The sequence below is a fragment of the Cebus imitator genome, unplaced genomic scaffold (assembly GCF_001604975.1).
Source record: "Cebus imitator isolate Cc_AM_T3 unplaced genomic scaffold, Cebus_imitator-1.0 Scaffold243, whole genome shotgun sequence".
Classification (NCBI taxonomy): domain Eukaryota; kingdom Metazoa; phylum Chordata; class Mammalia; order Primates; family Cebidae; genus Cebus; species Cebus imitator.
The window spans coordinates 1,881,207-1,891,825 of record NW_016107558.1 but is presented as its reverse complement, the minus strand read 5'-3'; the positions used below and the strand labels follow the sequence as shown (position 1 = coordinate 1,891,825).

At 33.9% G+C, this 10,619-nt stretch overlaps 1 long non-coding RNA gene across 1 annotated transcript in view; it reads right to left on the bottom strand.

Moving 5' to 3' along the window:
* The window catches only part of LOC108282549, a 20,286-nt gene extending 9,693 nt beyond the window's left edge, over window positions 1–10,593 (bottom strand). Inside the window, exon 1 of the long non-coding RNA XR_005195465.1 lies at window positions 2,255–10,593. This is a non-coding gene — a long non-coding RNA (uncharacterized LOC108282549). The remainder of the gene's footprint in view (window positions 1–2,254) is intronic.
* Window positions 10,594–10,619: the final 26 nt, after the last annotated feature.

The following is a 10,619-nucleotide window of genomic DNA, read 5'->3' as shown; positions in this document are numbered from 1 at the left end:
ATATATATATATATACGTATATATATATATATATATACACACACATATATATGTGAATGACTTATGCTCCTATCTAGAAATAAAATTGGTTTTGATATATTGATCCCGTATCTAAAAATGTGCCAAATTCTATTAATTCTAAAAAACTGTCTGTAGTTTATTTTGGTTTTTCTACGTAGCCCTTCTAATTGTCAATTAGTGGTAATGAGAAATCTCAAATGTAGCAAAGCAGACAAAGTAAAAAAAGATCGATTCCATATAGAAACAAAGACAAAAATAACAGTAGATTTCTCATCAGAAACAATGCAAACTGAAAGACAATGGAGGGGCATCTTTAAATTACTGAAAAGAATGAAAAACAGCAAAGAAAAAAACAAAAAAATCCCTATTCACCTAAGATTGTATTCTTCACTTGAGAATGAATCTGAAATAAAGGCTTTTCCAGAATTCGTCACCAGCAACTAGCATTATAAGAAAAGTTAAAGGAAGCCCTTCAGGCAGAAGGAAAATTGTATCAAGAAGAAATGTAGATCTACATGAAAGAATAAATAGCACTGGAAATGGTAAATAGGCTGACACATATAAAAGACTTTTAAAAAATTATATAAACCTTTTTAAAAGGTAATGGACTGCTTACAGCAAAAGTAATGATGTTTTGCAGAGTTTATAACATATGTTTGACCAGAAAAATAAAAGGCATGGCAGGGCAGGGAGAAAGAAAAGTATATTATTGTAAGGCTCTTAAAGTGAGGAGCATAATATTTGAAGATAGCCTATACTAAGTTAAATATATATACTGCAAAATTAGTACTATAATATTTGACAGTAACCTATAGTAAGTTAAATATATATGCTGCAAATCTTGGGGCAAACACACACACATACACACACACACACACACACACACACACACCCCTGGTATACTTCATAAGCCAAGACAAGTAATAAAAAACATTTTAAAACACCCAATGAAAAATAATTCAGGAAAAGAAGCAAAAAAGGGGCTAAGAATAAATGATAAAAACAGAAAACAAAAGAAAGTGGTAGATTTGAACCCAACCATATCCATAATCAAGTTAAATGTAAATAATCTAAATAACATTCCACAGATTTTTAGATTGGATAAAAGAGCAAGAGCAAATTATGTTATCTTCAGGAAATCCCCTTTAAATACACAGACTCAGACACATTAAAAGTAAAAAGATGGGAAATAAATACTGTAGTAACACTTCCTAAAAGAAAGCTGGAACGGCTATATCAGACAACACAGATTTCAGGAGACAATATTACCAGCGATAAAGAAGACCAATTCATAATAAGAAAGAAGTCTGTTTATCATGAAGAAATAACAGTTCTAAATGTTTATCCATTTAATAACAGAGGTTTAAAAATACATGATAGATCTGAAAGAAAAAATACAAATTTTTTAGTCTTCAACTACAATTCTAGCTGGAGACTTCAACATCTCTTTCTTTTTTATTTTTAGAGACAGGGTCTTGCTCTGTCACCCAGGCTTAATATAATCATAGCTGGCTTGATATAATCATAGTGCGGTGATATAATCATAGCTCACTGCAACCACAATTTCTTGGGCTCAAGTTATCCTCCCACCTCAGCCTCTCAAGTAGGTAAAACTACTGATGCATACCATAACACTTGGCTAATTTAAAACTTTTTTTTTTTTTTTTGTAGAGGCATAGTCTTTCTATATTGACCCTGGTCTTGAACTGGTCTTGAACTTCTGGCCTCAAGTGATTCTCCCACCTCAGCCTCCCAAAGTGCTGGAATTACAGGCATGAGTGACTGTACCTGGCTACACCTCTCTCAATAGTGAATAAATTTATAAATGGATGTTATTAAAATTTAAAACTTCTGCTCCTTAAAAAAAAACACTGTTAAAGAAATGAACAGAAAGTCACAGAGTAGGAGAAAATCTTGGCAAAAGTGTTCAACAGAGACATTTTACAACTCGATAGGAAGACAAACCACCAAAATGTTAAAATAGGAAATATCTTTGAATAGACTCTTTACCAAAAAAGATATACTAATGGCAAATAAAGACATTATGTTCAACATTTTAGAGTAATGTAAGCTAAGACTACCATGAGAGACCATTACACACTGTTTTAATCACCACCTCTTCACCACATTGGTGAGGGAGGAATTCCCACCCTAGGGTTATGGGAAGGCCCAACACAAAACCCAGCACCAGGCAGATGAAACTGATAACAGCTTATTAGTCACATGTACTCACAGCTTGCAGGGGAGGACACTCCATGCTCTAGGGAGGTTGCATTTGGGAACAGAAGACAGCTGAGAGATGTGGGAGGCAGAATTTGTAATATGAAGAGGGTGACACATTCCCTAGTTCTCACAGGAAAATGTGATTGGTTTCCTGGAATAATTTCACAGCTGGCATGGAATTGAAACTCTGCTACTCAGGGGTAGGTGTCTGGTCCCTCTGTTAAGGAGAGGTTGTTTGGCTAGGGTACTTTACCAATGGAAGGAGAGTGGGGAGGGGAATCCTCTGGTTAGGCCATTTGGGACTCTCTCAGTTTTACCAGATATCAAGACAGTATATAGCAATGTGCCTTAACTTTTGGCCTTACACCACACACATTCACTAGAAAACTGAAAAAATCAAGCGTTGGTGAGGATGCAGAGCAACTGAAACTCTCATACATTGCTTGCGAGAAAAGCAAATGGGCCAGCCACTTTGGAAAAGAGTTTGGCAGTTTTTCATGAACTTAAACATAACTCTACTATTCAACCCAACCATCCCACTCATAGGTATTTACCCAAGAGAAGTAAAAACATGTTTCCAGAGACACATATTCCAATGTTCATAGCAGATTTATTTATAATATTTAATACCTCCAAAGTAGACATATCACAATGTCCATCAACTGATGAAATTATTGTGTTAGCACACTGAAATACTTACTGGCCATATAAAGGAATGAACTGCTACATACAACAACACAGATGAATCTCAGAAGCATTATGCTACATGGAAGAAGCCAGACACAAAGACTAAATATGGTATGATGATACTCATATAAAACTCTAGCAACAGCAACATTAAAATGACAGAATGCAAAGCAGTGGTTGCCGAAGGACAAGGTGAAACTTGCCTTGCTTGTAGTTGCTTGCTTCTAGTTGAAAACCTACATAGCTAAAAGTCATGCAATTAAGCAATATGTAACTAAACTTCCACTGGTTTCCTTATAGATAACATCTCTGATGTACAAGTCACCATAGTAATGGTTGCTTGTTTTTCAGGAAATTAGGATCAGCTCTTGTCTAGCTCAAGCTGACTGATACCACTGACCCTCCAATTGGCCTGTATAAATGTCCAATGAATGTCCTTTTGACATCAGAGGGCCCAAAACTCCACCCTCAGATTGTACTAATAATACCATTTTGGGAACATGCATCCTTTGAAAAGCAATGAAGCTTAACTGCACTTGCAGAGATTGGCAATTATCTCACTTTTTCTTACTACCAATCACCTTTTTCCATACCTTGGACTGCCTTGCTCCTTTATCCCATAAATATCCCTAAGACCCTAACTTCAAGGAGGAGAATTTGAGGGGTGTTCTCCCACCTCCTCACTTGGATGCCTCATGAATAAAATCTTTCCTCTACTGCAAAACTTACTGTCTCAGTGATTGGCTTATTGCAGGATGGGCAAGAACATGCCTGGTTTGGTATCAGGGGAATGACTGCAGAGAGGCATGTTCTATATCTTACCTAAGGTGGTGGTTATATGAATATATGACTTAAATTGGTTAATTTTATTGTATGTAAATTATTACACAATAAAGGCTGATGAAAAAATATGATGGGGGAAAACCTCTAAAGGCCTTAGGTTTCTATTATCAACAATGTCTCAGGGAAGCTGCTGCTTCAAGCAAGCATAATACTCTGAATTTCTGCTTCCTCTTCTTTTGGCTTTCAGGGATTTATTTTAGTTTCCTGTGATAGCTATGATAAATATTTATTATGTCTTTTTCAAGAATGTTTGATGATTTGTTACAGGAGTTTTTTTACATTTTTTAATACCTTGTATGCCATAGTTCTCCAAGTAGAAATTTCATTTTCTCTAAAAATTTGCTGCCTTTTAGTGCTTTAAATGAGACCTGTATACTTTTTTGAGTAAATTTTCAAAAATATCATAGTTCATATTTCCTCACCTTTTTATTAGGAAAAACTCATAGTTAGGCTCCAAAAATACCAGTACTTAAAGTACAGAGAAACTATTTTAAAAGTTACCAACTTGGGCATTAATGCTACATAGTATATTCTACATTTAAATATATTACCAAATACAGAAATGTAGTGTAATGATAAATAGGTGACTTTAGATTAAAATAGAACTAATTTGAGATATTGAATTTAGAAATCAGTAATGGCTGCCTACAAAATTTGAATTCTATTGTAATATGGGGGATGGGAGGATGTGTTAAGTGTTTGTCAAGCCACAAAAAAAAAATGAGAATGTCCTATGTACCAAGCATTGTGCTAAGCATGGAGGATATATTAGTAAACAAAATTCAGAATCTCTTTTCATGTAACACTCATAGTTTAGCAGGGAGAACAACCTTAGCAACAATTGCAAACAGTAGGTTTAATAATGTACAAGCTGAAATAAAATAAAAATTACAGGATGCTTTTAATAGCATAAACAGGGAATCTAACCTATTCTAGGGACCTAGGCAACATTATTTGGAGGGAATTATGTTTAATCTGAAACCCCTAGGATGAGTAGAATTCCATCAGCTTATGTGGTTCCTATCATCAGCCAGAGGACAGGAAATGAAAAGTTGAGAATAGTGAACATTTTAGGTGATGGAACAGCATTTGTAAAGTCATGGAAAGTCCAGCACATTCAGAAAGTGAAAAAGAACAATATATAAAAATTGAAGGTGGCAGAGAACAGTGATTATTTTTTTAAAAGGTGCAAAAGTGAGAGGATAATTGGAATATTGAAATGCTTTTAAATTTTAAACATTTTTCTGCTTTCTCATGGCAATGTGAAAAAATAAATTTTAAACATTTTGATGTTTGTTATTTATGTTCATTTAAAAGTTCTCAGCTGCAGTGTTGTTTTAAATCTCCTAGTTTGAATATCAAAAGGCAAACAATGATCAGAATTTAAAAACACTAGTCAGATTCTCACCCAATAAATCAAGAGCTTACTAAAACAGAAGATGGCAAATCTGAAGGAAGACACACACTGATCGGGTAAAGCTTATGAACTCTTAGTAGTTTCTGTTTTCCTCTCCTCTCGCTCTCTTTGCACCTAATTCATCTATGGAATCTGCTTTCTAAATATTGTATTTTCTTAAACTTAAGATGCATTTTTTACTCTTTCATTTTAATAGTACTCAAATGGGGTTGTACTTGACAAATGGTTTTTAGAAAGTTGGTAAGATCACTGAATTTTAAATTAAATGTGAAATACGGATCCCTCATAATTGCTTTCCATATCTTCAGAAAACTCACCCTGTGACATAATACAGAAAAGTAAATATGTAGGCAGAAGACTACCTGTTGTACTTTGGGCAACATAATTTAAAGAAAAAAACTAGAAAATTTCTCAGCATAAACACAGGTATTTCAAAGATGGAGAATACTGGTGGGAATTGTGCGTGCTTAGTAAAGAATCACTATTGATGAGGACCAAAAAAGTTATTTGTACAAAGCTTAAACCCAATTTTGAAGAAAGAATGTTTTAAATCATAATTGTGTATCATTTGACTGCGGGAAAAAAAATTATTTAACTAAATGCACTCAAAACCCTAAAACTCTAACCAAAGGTGCTAAGGAGTCCAAGATGCTGAATATGAATTATGTAAAGCTGTATATGCTTAGATGAAAGCAATTCAGGAAAATCTGAATTTGAAGGCTTAGATTCAAATGTTAGTTATGATAATAAAACAGGAAGTATGTTAATGTAAACTAATGTTTCTTGAACTTAAGGTAACTACAAATTTCTTTGGGTTCTTTGTGTAATGCACCATCTGATGTAGTAGGTCAAGAGCACGGCTTGAGATTTTGCATTTCTAACAAGATTCCAGAAGAGGACCAATTAGGCAAGATATCAGATTAAACACTAGTGTAGTATCTTTCTATCTCCTAATGCAAATACTAAATTGAAGACAGTCCTTATATTACATTTGCTCCAAACCCCATTATTTCCCTCCATCTCCACTGTCATCATAATTCAAGTCACCCTTACTATATGTTTCTTCAATTGCTGTAATAGCCTCCCACTGGTTTCTCTGCCTCTAGTTTTACCCCCTTACCCATTCTCCATATTAAAGCAGGAAATTAAATCCTTCAAACACTCAAATCTGGTTATCATATTCTGCTGTTTAAATGTTACAGTAAATAAGATACAAGCTGTCCCTTAGGCCTGTGTCAACTGACCTCTAGACACACACACACACACACACACACACACACACACACACTGCACACTTAGTATGCTAGTCCTAGTGAATCTCTTTCAAATTCAAATGCTCTTCCTTTTAAGTCTTTGTTTACGCTAGTCCTTTTGCTCAAACCATCTGCCCTGGCTGTACTCTATTCACCCTTTAGGAATTAAGATAAATATCACTTCCTTCCATGCTATCAGTTTGATACCTGATTCCAAATCCCATTATTTCCTTCTATCTGATGCCTCATTGGAATGCCTTATTCTTCTCTTATCACAGTACTACACATTGCTATTGCTTATTTAATTGTCTTTGCTACTTAGCTATTAGCTCGGTAAGAACAGGAACCATTTCTATCTTTCTCTCTGCATATATCCAGTGCCGGGCACAATGACTGGCATTAGTAGGCACTTTAATCAACTTTCATTCTAAATGTATTCATTAACCTATCAATGAGCTAGTCATCTTTGGTCAACTCTTTGCTAGAATTCATGATTATATTTTTCTTCTGTCAATACATTTCTTCCATAGAAAAAATACAATATGATTGACCAGGCCCTAGCTTGATAAAACCTTGCTTATCTGGAACACTAATTATAATGTATTTGATATTCATTTAGTCAACAAATAATTATTAGTACCATTTAGTCTGTAATGAATAAATGATAGGCACTAGAAGAAATGAACATTAGAAAAAATACTGAAAGCTGGAAGACCAATGAGAATTAAAGTCATATAAATAAAGTGGGTACAAAAATCAAATGTATGAAAAGGGCACTAAAGCAGCAAAGAGACAGAAGTGGATAATTTGGACTCTACAGTTGAGAAAAGCTTTTCCAAGAAAGGTACTGGGTCTTTGAGGATAAGCAGAAACTTGCCAGTTGAAAGGAAAAGTCATTCTAGACAGAAGAAAGAGTGTCTGAAAGCAGATTTTAAGAGTTCTGTGTATTTAGGTTCTCTATAGAGTTATAGAAGATGACACTGGAAAGAAAGACTTCAAAAAAAGAAGATCTTTGCTGTCCAGCATAAGAAGCTGGGCTCTACACATTAGGAATAAAAGAAACACAAAGATACATTTTTAGCAGCAACATGGCATAATCAATTTCAAATATATACACACACACACTTTGGTAGTGGCATGGATACATTGAGAGAGGCAAGATCAGTGAATAGTGCAAGTAAAGAATGAGAAACCTTGAATACAGTGGCCATGAGAAAGGAGATAAATGTATGAAATAATATAAAAGATAAAGAATAGTACAGTATAAATGATAGGGCTTAGGCAGGGGATGGATTATTAGTAGCAGTAGCAGTAGCAGCAGCAGCAGCAGTAGCAGTGGTAATCTTTGAGGGAGATTCTATACACTGTTTTTGATGGTGAAGTGTGGCAGAATATGCCACCATAAAATATGCCACTTTGGCATAAGATTATTTTGAGCTAAAGGAACTTGAAAACCAGCAGATGCAAAAAAAGACACTGCCCTCCTGCACCAGGAAAAAAGAAACATTCTTATCACCAAGCAGAGAAAACTTACCTGTGAAAGATGCCCTCCCTGTACAAGGAAAGAAGAAACACTCTTATTACCAGAGATGAATTAAAGTGGAGAAAAATCCGTACAAATGGTCTTTGTTAAAATAACTCTTACCTTCCTTTAGTCTTTTCATACAGTTACTTTTCCACAATTGCTACTCTCCATTCAACCCACTGTATAAGCATTTAGGTTTTGCAACTTCTTTGGGTCTTCATTTTCCTATGGAGCACCCACGTACATTGGAAAATCCATTTGCTTTTCTCCTGCTAATTTACCTTACATCAATTTAATTATCGGGCCTAGTCAGAGACCTTAAGATGGTAAAGTTTTGCCTCCCATACAATAGCAAAGGGCACGCAAACAAAACATCCTCCACTTCATGAGGACTTACAGAAGGTAATGCTTCCTCATCAAAGTGGGGAATGGGAAAAATAGAAAAAAGTGAGCCAGTCATGGGTCTAAAAATGATCAATCTTTAATTCAGATTGACAGTTTTATCACTGTAATTACAAATAACTATTCCAAAGTTTACTTTAAAGCCTTTTTTCATAAATATCCTAATATACATAGTATTAGAAAACCTCAGAAGTTTCAGAGACAAGGTAACAAAAATAGAAATACTGTTGTTGGAGGACCCAGAAAGGCGATCTACCTGGGGCAAACATTACTGGAAAAATGCAAAAGTCCATCTACAGGGACGGTCAAGAGACATAAGAAACACATACAAAATTCTGTTGCATTGTCACAAGTGCCTCTTAGGGTTTCAACAACAAACGAATTGAAGAGCTACATCTCATGATTTAATAAGATGATTTGCACTCCAAGTACATAACAACTTAGGTGAACCAAAGGACTGAAACAAAGGATTTGCACTCCAAGTACATAACGATTTAAGTGAACCAAAGGACTGAAACAAATTAGGAACTATTCTAAAATATTCAGCCTTCTCATCACTCTGATTCCCCAACTGTTCAACTTTCCTGTGATTCTCTACTTTTCTTCTTACTACCCATCTCCCTAATGTAAAATTAAAATAATTTATGCATTTGAGATGCTTATTAAGTACTCTGTTTTTAATTTTAAAATGTTGAGATTAATATTTTACACAAACAATTAAAAAGCAAAATCAAATCCAACTTTTACTAGTAATTTAGTGGACTTTGCTGAGGAATAAAAAACAAAAACCAAACCATATATTCTTATATAGTCCTAATTCCCACAAATATTATAAATAAACATAAATCATGATAAAACTAATATGAATTTTAAAAAATTTCCTCTTCAAAAGTAAGTATGCATGTTCCGAATGTGCTACTGCTATCAGTGCTGTACTGATTTTCCAGGTTTCTTCTCTGAGTAGTATAAGAAACCTGCCCGACACAATTAAAGCTTTAATTTTGTAGTTGACTGTTTTACATTACCTCTACTTCACCTTTTTTATGTCCTTCAGTTTCAAAGAAAGGAGACAAACCTGGGGAATTGTTAAAAAGTAAAAATCAAAGTGACAAGGTTATTTGGGTTCAAAAAGCGCTGTAGTTTATAAAATTGACGAGGCTTTTTTTAAAAAAAAATTTATGCTTCCCCAAATGTGTATCAATTATATAAAGCTATGAGTAATGAATGGCATGAAACAAAGTTCCAACGTTTTCAAGTTTTATTTTTAAAAGAATATATTACAACATTATGTAAAAAAATAGAGGAAAACAAACAAACATGACACTATTTTTTTCCAACTCAATAGTTCTTAGCTTTACCTAGAATCTTCACATAGTTGATGTTAACTTCTTTTGAACCCTTTCTGACTGGTATTTTACCTTATGTATTCTTTATAGTATTTCCATATTATCTCTACCTAGACCTATTCAGAGCATAGTACAGAAAGGGCAGCACAAGCTACTGACACCTTTGTCAGTAGTATGATGTTTTTCAACCAGCTTATGTGAGAATGAAAAGAATGAAAGTGAACATTTAATTTAACTTAGCGTTAATTATGTAGCTCCAGATAATCTCTTCAGAACTCCCCTGCTTCACCTTCTAAAGTTAATCAACAGTGGTTAGTTTAAGACTGCAAACCAAACTGCCTAAAAGAGAAAACTTTTAAAAATAACAATTTGTTGATTGCTTCAATAACTTCAATAAAGTCAAATTTGCTTTATTTTTCCAAAAATCATGTTGTCAAGATAGAGACTCTTTGTAAGTGTAAATGTATGATGTGTTATGAGTTCATTAGTCCGTTAGATAGTTGTTAGACAAAAGTTATTAGAGAGAAGTTTAAGAAAATTTGGATTCCAAATTTCCACTTGATAATATATATGAAATATTTTATATTTTCAATATATACTTATCTTTTGCCCACTGTCTACACACTAGAAATGTTTTAAGTCATTTCATTGTGTATATATCTATACTGTATAAAGAAAAAATAAAAGAAGAGACAACTTTTCTTCTAACTTCCATAAGAAAACTTCAAAACTGTTTCCTTTTAAAATTGAATTTTTCAAAAGGGAAAAATTATTATTTGAAGGGAAATCTCTTGTTTTTCTAAAAGGTAAAATATTGGCATTTAACCACAAGGTGGTGCTATAATTCCATGCTGCTACTGGTATTTTATAACTTAATTAATAAGTTTTTTTTTTTTTTTTTT